The sequence below is a fragment of the Cyprinodon variegatus genome, unplaced genomic scaffold (genome assembly GCF_000732505.1).
Source record: "Cyprinodon variegatus isolate N-32 unplaced genomic scaffold, C_variegatus-1.0 Scaffold24, whole genome shotgun sequence".
Taxonomy (NCBI): domain Eukaryota; kingdom Metazoa; phylum Chordata; class Actinopteri; order Cyprinodontiformes; family Cyprinodontidae; genus Cyprinodon; species Cyprinodon variegatus.
Window position 1 is genome coordinate 1,566,098 of NW_015150477.1, and position 588 is coordinate 1,566,685.

The following is a 588-nucleotide window of genomic DNA, read 5'->3' on the forward strand; positions in this document are numbered from 1 at the left end:
ATGACTGAAAGACATCTCCTGCCTCCATTTATCTGTTTACTGCAGTCTGTTGGAATCATGTTCATTTAAAGACATTTCAATTAGTCAACTCAGCATGTGACATCTAATATAGCGGATCTGAATACCTTCAACCCAGAGCAGTGGGGAAGTTTCACAGTAAAACCAGTAATTTTTAACTAACAGAAGTTGAAGAGTTTTTCTAACTGTGAAAGTTGACCTGGATCTAGACCCAGTTCAGATTCTATGACCACCTCAGATGTTCTGTTATCTAAGGAAGAACGGAGAACCTTCAGCCTGTGAAGGAATAAGTTTCAGCCCTCTGCAGCTCTGCTCAGCAACACAGGACAAAGGGAAATATTCCTTAAAATGTAAACCTGCACTATCTGATAATTACCTGCTAAAGTGGAACCTTCTTTAGGGGGAGAACTCTTAAAATAATCCTGAAGGTTATTAAAAAGTCAGAGAGGAAATACTGTTATTTCTTCACATTCTGTGAAGATGAGAATGTGGGACATTTTGAACAAAGCCAATAGTGTCTAAGATAGCATTAAAGGCTGCTCTTAAGCTATCGCCTTCAATGTCAGCATG